This window comes from Amphiura filiformis, chromosome 2, assembly GCF_039555335.1.
Source record: "Amphiura filiformis chromosome 2, Afil_fr2py, whole genome shotgun sequence".
In the NCBI taxonomy this organism is placed as follows: domain Eukaryota; kingdom Metazoa; phylum Echinodermata; class Ophiuroidea; order Amphilepidida; family Amphiuridae; genus Amphiura; species Amphiura filiformis.
This window is the reverse complement of record NC_092629.1, coordinates 73,226,933-73,245,798: the sequence shown is the minus strand read 5'-3', so window position 1 is coordinate 73,245,798 and position 18,866 is coordinate 73,226,933.

The following is an 18,866-nucleotide window of genomic DNA, read 5'->3' as shown; positions in this document are numbered from 1 at the left end:
ACCTAATGAATATATAATTATATTTATACTAACAATAAAATTTTGGAATTCAATCGTCAGTAAGATTTTTTATTTAAAAAAAAGGAAAAAAATCAACAAATTTAGTAAATGTTATCAATATTTACAGTAAATTTGATCAATATCCTTTAAATAATGCACTTTATCAGGTTTAGCCATCAAAATATTGCTTATATTAACTTAAAACACTTCATATATTATATAAACCCCGTTAGCTCAGTCAGTAGGGCATCAGTCTCATAATCCAAAGGTCATGGGTTCGAATCCCGGCAGGTACATCAAGGTAAGTGTTATGTATAAAATTAAGCTAGGAGATTTGCTTCCGTTGTAATATAGACAGTATTAAGTGTAAGACTCTGTGTAAGCAGAATATATGCTACTAAATAATATTCTTCTTTCTTTTTTTTTTTTTTTTTCGTCTCTTTGGGGTTACTTGCCAATGGTTGGATCAACGTTGGATTAATGGTTGGTTTAACGTTGGTCAATGGATGGATTAATAACATTGGCCCAACATCAACGATATTATGTTAGCACAACGTCACAAATTACATCTTTATTAGGGTTGGGTCAATGTTGGATCGACGTTGACCTACGTCTGCACAATGCTGAATGTGGACGTCGCACCAACGTTCTATTTTGGCGTCAAAAAAACTTTCATATCCATCCTCCAGGCAACCGTCGTCCAACGTTAGATATTGACGTTGACACAACATAGTAGCAACCAATTGTGCCCACTGGGATTATTCAAAGTCGCGCACTGTGATTTGTTCAAAACACGTCACGTGAGAGCCCATTATTCTGCAATAATGGGTCAAGCGCCGTAACACATTTTACGCACAGCATTACGCTTGGTTACGCGTGCAATATTTCCGCGATACGCGCTGTCACTTACGCGTACGCGCTCCACCTTGAAGTAAACAACTTAAAATATTTGTGCCAAAAAATGATATTTTCTCATGAAATCGCATTATTTTCTGGTAATAGAATAGAAATAAAGGGTGCAGCATTATCCTTTACACGCAAATAATATGTCCTCGGCAGTAAAAACGTTTAAATAATGGGTTCGGTTGCGCCTCACCCATTACGTTTTTACTGCCTCGGGCACATTATTTGGGTGTAAAAGATAATGCATTACCCTTTATTTCTTAAATAGGGATGAATACGTATAACAACGTGTCTATCGCATTGTTTAATTTGACACGTGTTATATCCTATAATTTTGGTTGTCTATACATGCCGACAATACGATAAAATGTAACAATATGTTGAGACATCGATAGTGAAAGTACTGTTATGTCTCATAAATGCATTATGTGAAAATGCCATTTGGGAACAAAAGTTTATTTAATATACTACTTCAAAATCAGCACTTTTTCTTAATGTTAAGACTCATTTTCGAGACAGATGTTTTTGTTCAGTTCTTTATGAACCAAATAAGGCAAAGTCTGGCTGCAAAGACATATCCAAAAATTAAAATAAACGCTATTTAAAACGATATACCAGTTTAGTTCTTTAACGGTAGACGCGGTATTGTTGGTCGAAGCAGCCAAAATATTGATTTTCAATATCTAAATCAATATATATATATTATTGAAAAATAACACTTTGATGTTTTGCAAAAGTTCATCTATAAATCATACACTTTGAAAACTTGCTTGATTTATTGTTGCTGATGAGTTATGTACGTTTTACAAAAGTGTTGTTGTTCCAACCCTCTTTACAACATAACTCAAGAACCACAAGACCTACAAAAGTATATCTGTGATATTTGAATTATTCTACACGCTAGCTATGAAATGATAAATTCAATTTTTGCCAAAGCTCACTACCATTCGCATGATGCTGTGAACTACCAAATCGCAACAGTTTAAAATAGTTGCTGACCTTAAATCGCATCAATCATAACAGAACACTCGGGTTTAAATTCTTCTACCTCTTCTACACACTCGCTATGAAATGATCAATGCAACATTTGCCAAATTTTATTATCATTCACAAGATGATGTGAACTACCAAATCGCAATAGTTGCTAACCCTAATATTTTATGGAGGAAAAGTTTTCAAATGATTGAACACGAAACAAGCTGAATAAAAAGTTGAGTAGTCTTAATGTTATTTAATGCGTTGAGACATTAAGACGCAGCTGAATAGGTTTCAATCTAAACATAAAATTAGTTTTGTAGAAATAGGGTGTCCCAGAAAAGGTTACAAAAGCACGACAACATTTCTTGACTCCATCAGATGAGAATAATGACGGGTGACACATGCCGATTGAACTACTTTGAAAACTTTAATCTACTTCTGTTTTAATTGGTATTCATCTGTCGCCGTGCAATACCGCATTGCAATTACATTAAGTACGATATATGTGATGCGATCAAGCAAAATCAGTCGGAACTCGGAAATATTAATTTCTCAGTTTCTTACAACATAGTAAGAGGCATTTACAAAGCTGCATTTTGCAGAAAACCCCATTGAATTTGAACAACCAGTTCCAAAGATGTGAGCAATTAAAGAGTTTCCAAAACAATAGGAAAGAAAAGGAAATGTTACCTTTGTTTGGCTATATCTCAAAATCAATGTTTGCGAGTTCCGACTGATTTTGCTTGATCGCATCACATATATTCCGTTACATTGTGCATAATTAATTGGTCAATTAAAATGTATTAAGATAATACGTTTAAATAATATATGAATGCACGTCTCATCCGGAAGTTTAATTATTAATAACAGAAGCTAATTAAGGGCTGCCAAGTGTTAATGTTAATTCTGTTGCTAATTCCACGGCGACAGCCTCCATTTGAATTAATTGTGACACGATTATTTTGATCCTCTCAGATCAAAGTTAAATATGTTGTAAATTAATCATCGTTAAGATGCTCAATACCTATAAGCTTATTGAGATTATTATTTTTGACTCTTAATTTATTTTGCCTATATATAAGTATCATTATTGACCAGATTGTTAGTTTACCACGTGTAATGTGCCGCTTTGAAACTAACATAAAAAGTAGCAGAGAATGGATCATGGCCAGTATGATATTATGAGTGATAGTGTGTCAAAAAATGGTTAAATGGTTAAAGTATGGAGGAGGATGGAGTATGGAGGAGGAGGAGGAGGAGGAAAAGGAGGAGGAGGAGGAGGAAAAGGAGGAGGAGGAGGAGGAGGAGGAGGATGGAAGATGGAGGAGGAGGAAGAGGAGGAGGAGGAAGAGGAGGAGGAAGAGGAGGAGGAGGAGAGGGAGGAGAAAAAAATGAGGGGATAAAGAAGAATGAAGCAGTAGAGGAAGCAAGATGACGATATTAGGATGAGGTTGACGAAGGGGAGGAAAGAAAGCGGAGGAGTCGGCTGATGATGATAATAATTGAGCGGCAAACGTGATGATAGTGTGAAGTTCTAACTTTTCTTTAAAGGAAGACAGTTTTATGTGTATGTTGTATTATACGGGGCTCTAAGCTGTTTTAGTCGATTCAATTGTCTACATGCATTTGATGACCCAAATGACGAACACATTAAATGGTTATTTTTGTCATGAGCCGGTGTCGAGGGAAATCAAGAAAAGAGATGTTGATGCTCTGCTGGCTAAAAATATCATGTTGTTGATAGTATTGCGGTCTTATTCTTAATTGTGTCCGAGGCGAAGGAGGAAAAATGGTGGGAGTTCTGTAGTCGAACATATTGCTTGGGTAATTGCTGTTTACACTGTAAAAACTTATTTGATATAAAATATAAAATACAGTAGGGGAAAGGTATTTGACTGTTGCTCTCCCTATTTTGTAACTTGTTTCTTTAAGGTGCTATTTATTGAAATGAAAAGGTCGCTTCCGCTTCACTTTGATCGTTCATTACAAAAGTTGCAGATGTAAAGCTAATTATCTCATCAGAATAGGACATGGGATTCTGTTTCTTAATGCAGTGATGCGCAACACAGTAGACATAGTAGATGAATTCATGTATTTTGAATCACATTAATCAACGAACACGATTAAACCAAAATATGAGAAAACCTTTAGAAATACTACGCTTCAAAGTCTTAAATTTTAAATGTAAATTAGGATTTAAAATCTCACTGATGATAATAAAGAGCAGGCTTTAAACTTTGGAAATTAAACGTCACGCCAGGCAAGTGTCCCGTAAACAATATAAGCCAGGTGCAAACCATAGCAATAGATGAATACAATTTTTGAATATATCCTGATTCCTCCTGCACTACAAACAGCTTGCACTTATCGATTGTGTATATCTGCAGTCATAGACTAAATACAATTCGCTGTAGAAGTGAAGTAGCAATCGGATTAACTACCATAGGAATAGATGAATACAATTTTTGAATACATCGCCCTGCACTACGAGCAGGTTGCACTCATCAGTCATCACCTGTGTATGTCTGCAATCATAGATTGAATACAATTTTTTCACAGATACTAATCTTACAGGTGCGATCAGCATTTATATGGCTCAATGCATAGGTACCGCGTGAACGTTGTAGTGTCTAGCGATATAGTCAAAAATTGTATTGCTATGGTAGCCTTGCGCACAGCGATAATCCCTACCCAAAAAATAGCGCCATCTCTTGATATACGGATATATGTTTGATGGCGATATTTTGAGGCGTTTCCGAAACATGCCGAGTAACTGAACTATGAAAAACTATCCAAATTTCAAAACAAAACCCGGCATGTAGAAGATCATTTTACAACTCTCATATTCCCAAGAATACCTACTGTATTGTAGAAAATAAATGGATTGATATTTGAATAGATTCAAGCAATATCCGAAGGGCTATTTTGATAAGATTTTCATCAAAGGCCAATATGATGATGACATTTTGTATTTACAATATTTTTCGAGTTTTGTTGAGAATTTTTGAAGTTTTCTAGGGTGTATGCAAGTACAATGCACACATACATACATATGTCATCTTCCGCCTTTTGGCGGATTTTCCGCCTTCAACCATCAATTTGGTCATATCTTATGACCTGCCTTTGTGTATAGAAAATTATTATATAAATTATTTTGCCGTAGACTCTGATTAAATGGGGATGGAACTAGTGGAAACTTTTTTATTTGGCTGTGTTTATTACAGTACACAGACATACTTAAACAGGTAGAGGTAAATAAAAGCGAGTTTCAGTTTGCAGTTAAGGGCTGGGGTATGAGCGACCTTGAAGTTCCGGTATCTGGAGAAGGGAAGCAATGAGTTGCCCCAAATCACAGCGGCAGGTAGTGACTGGGCCGCCGAGTGCTAATATATATTTATTTTGGAAGGTTCGTGTTTGTTTTAAATTTTGGGGCGTTTTTCCAAAATTTGATATTTTTGGTCATATTTCAAAAAAGCGACATGCCAAAGACAACTCTTTGGGCACATAGTTTGTTATTGTTATTGCAGTTCTTTTCCACATACCTACGTTAACATTCGATTGGGTGATTTACTAATATTATATATTTTATGACTGCAATTTGGCGTTTTCAATGCGTTTTACACGTATCATGAAATTAACGCAAATATCTAGTCACGCTGCTTTTAGAATTTTTACCTGATCGTCGGCTTTTGCAGGCAACAGAATGCAGATTGGCTCACGATAGATGTCGTATTCCTCTATGTGGTTCACTCATTGATAAAATGAGTTTGCATTCCTTGTAACAACACACACATTGCCGTCTGGAAACCGGGTCTGGTACTGATTTTGGGACAGCCAATAGACTTCAGCGCCGTATCAAATCTCATAAAAACCACACGACTGACGACTATGTGTTTATGTTTCCCGCACGAAAGCTTGTGTCTACATCTATTACTATACTTCTTTGGAAACGTTGACCTTTGACCATTCTTTTGTATAACGCCCTGATATGACCTTGATATGTTCGCTTGATTGGGTACGTTATAGCATCCATTTCATTGAGGTGTTCAGTAGATAATACTTGCAGGGATACAATAGTTTAACATGGTGTGTGAGCATGGTGAAAGACTCATTATTGATTAGGCGCGGACATATTAAAGGCACAGGTCCTTTGCGTATATAGCAGAAAATTATAATAGAATGTGTGAATAGAATGTTTGGAATTTTGCAACTAAAATACTAACTGCATTCTGCATTATGTATTTATTTATTTATTTAGGCCTATGCCTATTTATTTATTTACTGACTTATTTATTTATTTTATTTATTTGGTATATTAGTTAGTAGGCCTAGTTAGTAATATTCCATGATAGGCCTACGTCGGTTTATTATTGATTGTTGATAACTTGACAACTTGATTGATTGATCGATTGATAGTCATTTCACATTATATTCCTAGTTTATAGGCCAATTTGAATAACATCGTACATTAGATAAATAGACCTATCAGTATTGATTTATTCTATTCAGCAATATCAAGGATTACTATCAAACTTCTCATAGCTGATTGTCAGTTGGCTCAGTGGTAACGCAGTAGGTTTTACAACACCGAGGTCCAGGGTTCGATTCCCACGTCTGCCTATTTTTTGCAAGGCTGAGAAAAAAATGAAATTTCTGGACTGCAAACTTATTTGGCGCGCGATCTGAGCTGGTCCTTTTCTGGTGGCTGTGTCTGTTACAGGCACACTCCCTCTGCATCCAAACCAGGTTCACGCTCATTACACCTCCCTTAAGTACCGTATAATAGCATGGAATGTAAATATACCACATGGTATCAGTTAAAATCTAAAGTTCCTAAAGCAATTTTTATAAACTCATCACAAGAATACTCTGTTAGCGATATGAACAAAAGAGTCTATCCGAGTATTCGTGATACCAGTATGGTAGCCCTCATGATAACCGCCTGGTATTGTCTCTTGAACATGCACTGGCCGTGCTTGGTACAACCTTGAAAAAAGGTTCAATGCAGTCTTGGGTTCGAGTCCAGTAGAGAAATAATAATTTGGTACATGGTCAAAAGATGAAATATCGCTGTGTTACGTCACTTCTACAACATATGCGTGGGTTTTTTTCAAATACTTAGTATACTAATCTTACAGGTGCGAGTGATCAGCAGGATATGAATGTTGTTTGATATATTACACATCGAGAGAACAGTACGAGTTGGAGAGACCGGGCAGATTATCTCAATAGTTACTCTCATATATTACTGAATCTATGTAACTCCACGTAAATCAATATCACTGCTGTAAAATTAATTGCCTTGCATGAAAATTGTAATACACTGCCTCATTTCAAATGTTTAGTTTTAGTCTTGGTTTTGGTTTTGGTCACGTCGTTTCCTATTGTCCTGCCTAACCACTTGAATCATAAGATATCGACTCATTCTTTCTACCTTTTGTTTAAAACTGAACATTTGTGTCAGTCAGTTTCGGTTTCGGTTTCAGTTTCTTATAAGTGGTGTGAAGAAAAAAATTATTTGGTTTGACGTTACCTACTCTAAGTATACAAAAGAAATGTTTAAATTTCGCAGTGCAATATTCACGAGGAGAGAAATCGAGCATGGTAATCTACATTGAAAGACGTGGTCTACAAAATCGAATAAACCTAGGCTATTTCACCTGTAAAAAAATATAGACCATCGAAATATTTGCATTCGACATTACAAAAGGGGCCACTATTGTAATTGTATAGGTGCTATAAACAAAATCGATTCATGTCCTTAATCCCATGTACCAGAATCGATGGAAGGCCATTATATGACCTCTAATAACCTAATGACTATTACTGAAGCAATTTTTACTGCAAAAAGAAGAAGATAGAGGGTAGAAGAGATTGTGTGTGGTGTGTGTGTGTGGGGGGGGGGGGGTGGGTGAGGGGCAAGGGGGTATGGACGGGAGAAAGAGAAACAGATGGGAGAGAGCATTGGAAGTGAAAGAGAAGGGGGAGGAGAGCACGAGATGAAGATATCGAATGTAGGGGATGAGGAGTAGGGGGGAGAAGCAGTTATGGAAGAGGTGGTTATATAGGGAGGGGAGCCCCCTCTTAAAGAGGTATGGGTTGTGCTTCCCGGGGATAATAAACTAATTCATAATCAAATCATCTCCATGCATCTTTTATGTTTCATACAAACAAACAAAGCTCCCACCCCACCCCATCCTTCAATATACGCGCATGTATATGATTTCTAGGCCTAGAACGTGTGAGAGAGCATCAACTGTCGTCCGCGGGATAGATTTCCGATACCAATCATGATAATAATTATGTTAGCACAATAGGCTATTGTATACTTCTGGTTATATACCCTATACTGTGTCCTCCCAGCATAATAGTGTTATGATTGCAGACCAGATCTGCTCTACTTTTTAATCCCTTGATTTTTGGTTTCTGAACAAAAGAGAAACCAAAACTAAAGATTTGAAATGAGGGACTATTATGGCTTTAGTTCCAAGCCCCATGTTCCAAACATCATGCTCTATGGCAATTGACCATTTCGAGCAATTTAACGCAAAATAAAACGTAAACACAGTAACGAAAATAGCAGACGATGGTCGTTAAGTACTATGCAAAAAACAACAATTTCTTGACATATTGACACTTAACCCTAACCTTACTAAACATCAAAAAACCTAAATTCAGTAAGCGTAAGTACAAGCAGCTATCCCACGTGATGCTATTGCGTCATCATGCGAACAGTCATATGGGGACGGAAAGCTTGGCCGGGCAAGCTACTCCCCCGTGGCAAGGTAGGCCAGTGCACGGGCGTGGCACCCGAAGGGTCGGGGGTTCAAAACAGCATCCGAGAAAAAAAGTGTTGTCTTCTTCTTCTTTCTTTCTTCCCTCCTTCTTTCCTTCCCCCTCGCCAAAAAGCAACTGGGACGTTAGGGTTAATCTTCGACAAAAACGTTTCATAATGCTTGAACAAAGTTTAACGTAAGTTTTAATTCGTTTTGTGACCCGAAAGTGCAACACTATAGGCCTAACTACCATCACAGACACGCAGTTTATCAATGTCACTATTCGATTTGAAAAAATGATCATAAACAGATGTTTTAAATCGTTCAACAATATTATATCGCTAGTGTTTTGAAGATTAATTGCATATTTGTTTTATAACATGAACGAATGTTACTACATGATCCGTGGAATCAGTACAACATGATCACAAAGACCGCATGGATCAGCAGCTTAATGTTCTATGTTAAACCCGGGAAAAGTGCAAGATGAATAACATTCAAAGTACAAGTACATTAACAAAACATTAACGAAATGTTTGATATCAAAACATTAACAAAACATTCAAAGTACATTCAAACATATGTCATGATTTCTGCATACATTGGATTTTTATAGCATAGCTTATGCAAATTAACGAGACTCGTTTATCTTTTTAACATGTTTAATTGATATTGATCTGTTTAATGTTTTCATTTATGTCAAAAACATGTGGTGACATTTGGAACCAAGCATATGTCATGATTTATGCATACTTTGGATTTCTATACCATAGCTTATGCAAATTAACGAGACTCGTTTGTCTTTATGAATGTGGTGACATTTGGTTCCAAACACAATTGAATATATCTAATCATATCAACTTCTAATCGCACTTTTTATATTATGTTCCTCAAAACTTCTGACAAACATTTCTCGTCACCTCCCCCCCCCCTCCCCCAAGTTTCTTTCATAAAATAATACCATAATTACCATAAAAACAAAAGTGTAATCTCTGGTGGGAGACTACGAAATATCCCGTTATCTCAATCTCCTAACGTTTTAAAAAGTATAAAATTAAAAAAGCAGTTATATCCATTGTAATTTATTTTATTTTGTGCTCTGAGATTACAGGTTTTCTTTTCTTTGTGTTGGTTTATGCGCTTTGTTTTTGAAATAGTATGTATTCGTGGAAGCATATTACAAAGTGGGGTATAGTAGACACGCCACATGTGATGCACATTTTCCTAAGTGTACGGCATTTTTCCGTTTCACATACTGACGTATAACTCTGGAATCCTTTTTTACCCATTTAAAAGGTAAACTATGAAGTAAATAATAGTAAAAGAAGGTGCTTTAAGGGGGTACTATACACCCCTCGATAAATGTCTATTTTTGCATTGTTCTCAAAAACTAATAACACACTGGTAACAAAAGTTATGTTAGGGGCAAGGTATCCAATTACTACACTGGAATTTCAGTGACCCAAGTCAAGCGGTTCGTTATTTATGATAAGAAATAAGGTACCACTAGGGTGTACCTCTTTTCTTATCATAAATAACGAACCGCTTGTCTTGAGTCACTGAAATTCCAATAATAGTTTATTTATTTTTATTTTTTTTCATTTGGGAAAGTACCAAAAAGCTCGGCATTCATTTGTACAGGAAAAATTTGTTTCCCAATTTGTTCAAAACCTGGATCGGTCGGACCCGTTAAACAGGGTTTGTTTTTTGCCGCCTAATAGGTACAATATGCTTGTTAACGAGTGATATGATAACTGTATATCTGCAACCGTATTTAAATGAATTTGTAATAACGGTTGACGCTGCAAGTTGACGAGTAATTTTTACAGTGTCAGAAGAAGTAGCTCATTTTGCCCTATGGATTAATCATGTGCGTGGCACTTCAGAGGTATGCTATTGACGAAACTGTACGAAATTTAATCGACAGTTGATATACAAGGCCAGTAATCGCTACCAGCTAGTAATGCTGCAGCACTGCCAATAACGTTTACAACAATAGTTATATATAAGTTATATATTTCTCCATCAACCGATGGCGCAATACCGTTGAGTATGCGCCACAGTAATTCGCTACTAGTGCTGCAGAATGGGGAAACCTGTTGAGCATTTTTACCGGAAAAGCACAAATAAACTTTGCACAGATGTATCTCTGGATGCTTAACAAAATAAGGGCCAAAAAATAATTTCTTTCCAAGGTGGGGCAAAAAGGTTATCAAAATTTATACAAGGGTTACGTTCTAAAATTGCTCATATCTTGTTGACCAAACTGCTCCTCTAATCATAAGGATTAAGAAAAGGTATATAGTTTAACCTGCAATTTTTGCCAATTTTTGTGCTTTTCCAGGAAAATGCACAACAGGTGTGATATCCTGCACATAGGAATACAATTAACTCAGTAACATCTTAGTAAAGCAGGCATGGATTATTGCAACGATCAACATTAAGCAGGTATTTTGCCAAAAGTGCAATAGACATACTTCGCGCTTTAGGGACAGCTAAGTGAGGTTTAATTATGTAACACCTCCTAACCAGGGGGATTCTTGCAACATTCACTTTCTTACTAGTTAATTTGTAGTCCATACACCTGAATATATTTGCATATGACTAACGAAAATAAACCGTGAAAGTTTGCAAATTAAATGTGATTTCGTCTTGCTTTCTAACGTATGAGACAATTCAACCCACGCGCTATTCGAGGGCACGGGTATCAGAGGAGCTCAGTCAGTCCTAAGCCGGTTTTGTGATTGTGTTGATCCGTTTCGCTCAATAAGTTCTCTCGGAAGTAATATTCATTTCAAAATTTATGTCCGTCCACGTCCTCGGTTACAGACTTAAAAACAACTGGGTTGAGCATAACTTTGTGAAACTAATAACGCACAGAATTGTGTCAATTAAACATTAATTCATTTTATAGAAAACGTGGGGATTAAATAAACTGTACAATCTTATAAACCAGAGCTTAACATGTAGAAAAAGATCAATACAATCCCTTTCAGATGTTTGTGAATGCTTAGTTTTGGCATTATTATTATCTGGCTCCACTTGGCCTTTTAAGAGCACTCACAATTGAAGTTTCAACGCATGACATGACTTGTCTGCCTCAATTTCCTATTTTTGTCAGTTTTGGATACCAATAACACTCATGTAAAATTAATGTTAATTCTTACAATATCTCTAGTTTACAGACATTATCACACCCAGTACATCAAAGTATTAATACTTGAGTACATCATTGTACGTTAAGTAAATCCATGGGATTTACTTGGGTTTGACAGATTGTAATTCTATTATCTGGCGATTTCCCGGAGAAGAGACATATTTTGATGATGTTATTGTAATCAAGGGGTGTTCCCAGGAAATATCATTGGCACATATCAGAATCATTAGTTACAAAACGTGTCAAGTCATGCATTATAAGTTCCACACAGGATTTATGTATGCATGAATATATTCAAAATATTGTATTCAAAAACTACGTCACTTCGTTGAACTGTGCTAATAGAGTATCAAGTTATTACTTTATGTGAGGTCTTGTTAATGTTTACCAGCTTCCTACTGAGGCGACTCTACTATTACACACCCTTCAACAGTATTAAATATCCTATAGTTTACGATACCAAAATAGATCCTAGTGCTGCAGAATGGGGAAACCTGTTGAGCATTTTTACCGGAAAAGCACAAATAAACTTTGCACAGATGTATATCTTGGTATGCTCTAATCATAAGGATTAAGAAAAGGTATATAGTTTAACCTACAATTTTTGCCAATTTTTGTGCTTTTCCAGGAAAATGCACAACAGGTTTGATATCCTGCACATAGGAATACAATTATCCTGCACATAGGAATACAATTAAACATCGTAGTAAAGCAGGCATGGATTATTGCAACGATCAACATTAAGCAGGTATTTTGCCAAAAGTGCAATAGACATACTTCGCGCTTTAGGGACAGCTAAGTGAGGTTTAATTGTGTAACACCTCCTAACCAGGGGGATTTTTGCAACATTCGCCTTCTTACTAGTTAATTTGTAGTCCATATACCTGAATATATTTGCATATGACTAACGAAAATAAACCGTGAAAGTTTGCAAATTAAATGTGATTTCGTCTTGCTTTATAACGTATGAGACAATTCAACCCACGCGCTATTCGAGGGCACGGGGATCAAATGAACTCACTCAGTCCTAAGCCGGTCTTGTGATTACGCTGATCCGTTTCGCTCAATAATTTCTCTCGGAAGTAATATTCATTTCAAAATTCATGTCCGTCTACGTTCTCGGTTGCAGACCTAAAATCAAATGGGTTGAGCATAACTTTGTGGAACTAATAACGCACAGAATTGTGTTAATTAAACATGAATTCCTTTTATTGAAAATGTGTGGATTAAATAAACTGTACAATCTTATAAACCAGAGCTCAGTATGTAGAAAAAGATCAATACAATCCCTTTCGGATGTTTGGTGAATGCGCAATTTGAGCGTAATCTTTTAAATAAATCTGGCTTCATCTGGCTCTTTAAGAGCACTAACAATTGTAGTTTCAACGCATAACATGACTTGTCTGCCTCAATTTATTAGTTGTGTCAGTTTTTGATACAAAACGCTCATCTATATTAATTCTGACAACATCTCTAATTTATAGACATTGTCTTGTCGCATCCAGTACATCATAATGTTCTAAATTAGTTCCTCATACATTTTAATTTCACGCTAAGTAATTCCCGGGATTTGACAGATTTTAATTCTATTATCTTGTGATTTGCCGGAAGTTCTTAAAATAAATAGAGACCTATTTTGATGATATTATTGTAATCAAGGTGTTCCATGAAATACATTGTCAAGTCATGCATTATAAGTTCCATGCATGATTTATGTATGCATGAATATATTCAAAATGTTATATTCAAAACCTACGTCATTTCGTTGAACTGTGCTAATGAGGTATCAAGTTCTTACTTTATGTGAGGTCTTTATTACCAACTTCCTACTAAGGCAACTCTACTATAACACATCCTTCAACAGCATTAAATGTCCTGTATTATACGATACCTAAATAGATCATTCTCATTTGATTGGTAGATTGTGAATCACATGACATTGAATAATTGCCCCATTTCAAACAGTTCCAAATAAAACTTTTATTCTAAAGTTTGTTCCGGTGCCAACATACTTCTGTGTCAATTAAACTTTCTCCACGCGGGTGTCGACTGCAGACCTTTGTGATAACTCCACAGTCCTGGATAATTCCCCTTTGGCTACTGAGAATAAAGTTTATCATACTGCAGTTACTGTCCGTTTTCCTATACACAATACACAGTGCTCTTTCCCATTGACGCGTGACCTTTACAAATAGCCCTACGTTAAAAGTATGGGGATATGACTAGTTAACGTCGCTGTGTGAAAAATAACCTACTCTTCTAAAGTTTTAGAAAATATAGTTTTTAACATGTCCTAAATTTTTAGCTAATTTAGATGTTTGGAAATATTCGTACTTTGGTGTTTTAGTTAATGTTATAGGTAATAGTACATTGCCTAGTTAACGTCGCTGTGTGAAAATAACCGGCCAATTAAAAGTACTCTTCTAAAATTCTAGACAATATAGTTTTGTAACATGTCCTAAATTTTTAGCTAATTTAGGTGTTTGGAGAGGTCGTACTTTTGTGTTTTAGTAAGAATATTTAAACGACAGTTAACACAAAAAATATTAAGAAATTATTATGTTAAGTCAACAATCATTATGTTGCTCATTTTGTGAACAAAAGTACACATACCATTGTTTCCTTTCGTTTCCTTTATAATCGGTTACCCAACTGAAGCTAGAATCAAACTTTATTGCGATATCGCACATGAAAACAGTCACATATGCACAGCCAGAGAAGATCCGATTTAATCAGTTGAGCTGTTTCAAGGAGTGTTATCTTGGTTTAATAGCTTTTAATGGGGTTAAGTCCTGCAAAGGTCGAGATGAATTCTACTGTAGACATGACTGCATCATGTTCGGTTTCTGGCTTGTCCAATAGCAGTTTTTACTTTTCTTGAAGAATGTGTTGCCTATAACCAGCTTATGATGTGCTGCAAATTCCAGTAGCATTTCACCTCTTTTATTTCTCTGTCAATAACCAATTTTTCCTATGATTACCTTTTCTCACGTCTTCATAGAATATTTCTACTATCTCATCATCGTACTCGCTAGTGGGCGCATACACTTGGATGATGCTTATTTGGTCTTTTTCTGTCAAGTGAAGGTTGAGTGCAGTGACATAATCGGTAAGTTTTGGATGTACAAGAAATCCAATTCCTTTTGATTCTGTGTCCTCTTCAGTTTTACCATAATTATACAACCACATTCCTCCCTGTAGTTCAACAATCCCCTGTCCTTCTCTCTTGGTTTCTGCTAATCCAATGATATCCTATTGAATTCTTGTAGTTCATCCAACAGTGTTTCAAACACTTCCTCTGTTCTCAGAGTCCTTGTATTATAAGTACAAATGTTCAACTTTTGTCCAGCCATTTCTCCCGTCTCAATCTTGATGTTTCCGTTAGGCTTTGGCTTCAAGACGTCATGTTGAGCGTTATGACTAGGCAATTTACAGCTTCTGCATGATTGATAGCTGTGCCCATTCTGGCCATGGGCTGTACGGACTCTAGCTGTGCTACTTTCCATAATCATGAAGGTTTTTTTGTCATAAATCGACACGCTGACAGGGCGTGTTGTCGATAAGAATAGTAAGAATAGCAAAGCAAGCAAAGTGTAAGTAGCATGCAGGAGAAAGGTATGGGCATGCAGGGAGAAAGAGAGGTTAGGTAGGGAGAACAAAGCAAGGTTGGAGTTGCGCATCATGCAGCCTATAACCAAATATTGGATGAAAAAGGATACCAGTTTGCTGGAAAGAGGCAAAAGTGATTCATCTTTACAAAAAAGGTAAAAAACAGACATAAAAATCTACAGACCTATCAGCCCGTTATCACATATGTATAAAATTTTCACAAGGATAATACAGAACAGAATAAAATGAGTGCTTGAAGAAAACCAAGCAAGAGAACAGGCAGGCTTCAGAAGTGGATATTCAACAGTAGACCATCTGCATGCCATCAACCAACTTATTGAGAATGCAAATGAATATAATTTGAAACTATGCATTGGATATATAGACTATGAGAAGGCCTTTGACTCAGTGGAACATAAAGACCTCTTTACAGCACTACGTAAAGTTGGAGTCAATGAAGGGTATGTCCAAATTGTTGAGGACATCTACACAAATGCCACAGCCAAAATCCACATTGAAAACGATGTTTCAAAAACAATCAGAATTCAGCGTGGTGTGAGACAGGGGGACACAATATCCCCAAAAATATTCACTACAGCAATGGAAGATATAATTATTTAGAAAGCTGAACCTACAGGAGAGGGGGATCAACATAGAGAAGCTATCAGATCTGAGATTTGCAAATGATGTAGCTTTGGTGACAACATCAGTAAAGGATATGGAGGTCCAGTTAAATGATCTGAATAAAGGAAGTAAAAATATTGGACTGAACATACACACGAGCAAAACAAAATATATGACAAACCACCAGTCAGCGGACGTCATTGTAGTTGAAGGCGATGTTATCGAAAAGGTGGATAGCAATATATATATCGGCCAAACAGTGAAGATGGAGGACAACACCAGGGAAGAAGCTTTGATCAGAATAAAGGCAGGTTGGAGTTCATTTGGAAGATTCAATGACATTCTTTGTGATAAAAAGTTACCAATGCATCTGAGAAGTAAAATGTTTAACCAGTGTGTATTGCCAACAATGACATGTGGGGCTGAAACATTGACAACAACCAAGTGCCTAGGACAGAAACTACAAACAGCCCAAAGAGCAATGGAAAGGAAGATGCTACACATTACCTTAAGTGATAAAGTTAAGAAAACTGACATAAGACGTCAAACTCAAGTCAAAGACATTATAGTGAAACTCAAAGAAGCAAAATGGAGGTGGCCAGGTCACCTTGCACGAAGGGAAGATAACAGATGTACTAAACGGCTTACAGAATGGCAACCAAGAACAGGGAAACGATCAAGAGGAAGACAGAAGAGGAGGTGGCGTGATGACATTGCTGCCTACATGGGACCTACATGGACAAGAAATGCAAGAGACAGAGGACATTGGAAGAATCATGAAGAGGGCTACGTCCAACAATGGTCGAATACAGCCTGGTGAGGTGCGGTTAGGACCATACTTATCAAAAAAGAAAAAATGAAACAGACAAAAATACACAAATTGATTTTAAAAAAACATCTGGGTCGGTCGGACCCGTAGAACGGGTTTTCTTTTTTATGCTTGTTAACAAGTGATATAACTGGATATCTGCAACCGTATTTAAATGAATTTATAATGACAGTTTGACGATGCAAGTTGGCGAGTAATTTTCACAGTGTCAGAAGAAGTACCGTAGACCATTTTACCTATGGATTAAGCATGTGCGTGGCACTTCAGAGGCCTGCTATTTACAAAATTGTATGATATTCAATGGACAGTTGATATACAAGGCCCGTAATCGACACCAGCCAGTAATGCTGCAGCACCGCCAATAACGTTTACAACAACAGTTATGTAAGTTCTATATTTCTCCATCAACCGATGGCGCAATACCGTTGAGTGTGCGCTACAGTAATTCGAAACCTTTTGTGCATTTTACCGGAAAAGCACAGAGATTGGCACAGATGTATCTCTTCATAGGCTTAAACAAATCTGGAGTAAGGGTCAAGAATAATTTCTTTCCAAGATGGGGCAAAAAGGTCATCAAAGTTTATACAGGGGTCACATTAAAAAATTGCTTATAATTATCTTGTTGATAACCACGCTAAACTGCTCCTCTAATCATAAGGATTAAGGAATAATATAGTTTAACCAACATTTGTGCCAATTTCTGTGCTTTTCCGGGAAAATGCACAGCAGGTTTAATATGCTGCACATAGGAATAAAATTAACCCAGAAACACTTTAGTACTTAAAGCAGGCATAGATTATTGCAACAATCAACATTAAGCAGACATTTAACCAAAAGTGCAATAGACCTAATTCGCGCATTTGGGGCAGGTAGGGAGATTTAATTGTATAACACCTCCTAACCAGGGAGATTTTTGCAACATTCTCCTTCTTACTAGTAAATTTGTAGTCCATGTACATTTATATAGTATATTTGCATAAGACGAACGAAAATACACCGTGAAAGTTTGCAAATTAAATGTGATTTCGTCTTGCTTCCTAACGTATGAGACAATTCACCCCATGCGCTATTCGAGGGCACGGGGATCAGGGGAACTCAGTCAGTCCTAAGGCGGTCGTGTGATTGCGCTGATCCGTTTCGCTCAATTATTTCTCTCGGAAGTAATATTCATTTCAAAATTCATGTCTGTCCACGTCCTCGGTTGCGCACCTAAAAACAGCTGGGTTGAGCATAACTTTGTGGAACTTAATAACGCACATAATTGTGTTAATTAAACATTAATTCCTTTTATAGAAAACACGAGGATTAAATAAACTGTACAATCTTATAAACCAGAGCTCAAAATGTAGAAAAAGATCAATACAATCCCTTTCAGATGTTTGGTGAATGCGCAGTTTTGGCGTAATTATTTGAAATATATCTGGCTTCATCTGACTCTTTAAGAGCACTCACATTGAAGTTTCAACGCATAACTTGACTTGTCTGCCTCAATTTCTTAGTTTTGTCAGTTTTTGATACTAAACGCTCATCATCTATATTAATTCTGACAACATCTCTAATTTACAGACATTATCACACCTAGTACATCATAATGTTCTAAATTAATTCCTCATACATTTCATTTCACATTAAGTAAATACTAGGGATCTACCTGGGTTTGACAGATTTTAATTCTATTATCTTGTGATTTGCCGGAGGTTTTAAAGTAAGTACCCAGCAAACACAAAACGTTTTCGACATCATTCGCAAAAGGTTATAAAAGGTTGTCAGAAAACGTTTAAATGTCGGGTTATATAAAGTATATTAAGAGTATAAAACGTTTTCATAACCTTAAAAAACATTTTTTGATAATCTACTACTCAACAAACAAAAATGTTTACAGAAAACGTTTAAATGTCGGGTTATATAAAGGGTATAAAAAACGTTTTAATAACATTCCAAAAACATTCTTGAAAACTTGATACAAAACATTCTAAGCAAAATGTTATTT